The following is an 874-nucleotide window of genomic DNA, read 5'->3' as shown; positions in this document are numbered from 1 at the left end:
CTCTCCTCTCCTCTCCTCTCCTCTCCTCTCCTCTCCTCTCCTCTCCTGGTTTATAAGTGCTTATGGTTTATGGGATGTACTCCCCAGGTGTAGATGTGTATCACCAACCAAAGAAAGAGACAACATGCCAGCAAGTTCAGGACAGAGATTTCTCATCTCTTCTGTTGGTTTTGGTTCACTGTCAGCCACTGGGCTGTCCTGGGGAGCGTGGTTTGCTCATGTGTGATGAAGGAGAGAAAGATGCACATTGTTGACATTTATCCTTCCCATCTGACCAAAACTCATTATTCTTTGGGAACAAAAGTTGACATAAGTGTTAGGAAGGCTGGACTTTCTTAACCTTACGTGTCTCCTGTCCATTTTAGCTTGGGTCTGATTGGCAAGGAAAGCAAACCAGTGTCACCGCATCTATTTTTCTTGTGCAAACATTTCGATTGCACAGGGGTTGCCAGTTTGGCACTCAACATTAACATTAAAGTTTAGAGGGGAAAGGCTGTTCTGGAATGGTCAAACAGAGAAAGTCATCCATGTATTTGCATTTTAGAGCTATTAGTGGTGCTGCATTCAGAGCAGCTCTCCGGTCTGAGGACGGATTTGCGGGGTAACTGCATTTTTGGAGGTTTCCTTTGAAACAGAAAACAAAACAGAAAAAGAAGCACCAAACCACAACTTTAAAAATAGGATGCTTTAAGATGCCTCCTGGAAGTCACAGTCTGTCCTTATATCGTCCAATTTTTTGAATTCTTCGGGAGTGAGAACAGACTCGGTTGTCAACGGAGAGCTGTTCACAGAAAGGAGGCAGGAGAGTGAAAGAAGGCTGGCTATTGTTCGGGGATGTGGTGTAGGCTGCAAGAATGCGTTGGGAATGCAGCGC

This window comes from Neopelma chrysocephalum, unplaced genomic scaffold (genome assembly GCF_003984885.1).
Source record: "Neopelma chrysocephalum unplaced genomic scaffold, ASM398488v2 Primary Assembly neopelma1_106b, whole genome shotgun sequence".
Taxonomy (NCBI): Eukaryota; Metazoa; Chordata; class Aves; order Passeriformes; family Pipridae; genus Neopelma; species Neopelma chrysocephalum.
The sequence above is the reverse complement of the archived record's forward strand: the minus strand, read 5'-3'. Positions refer to the sequence as shown.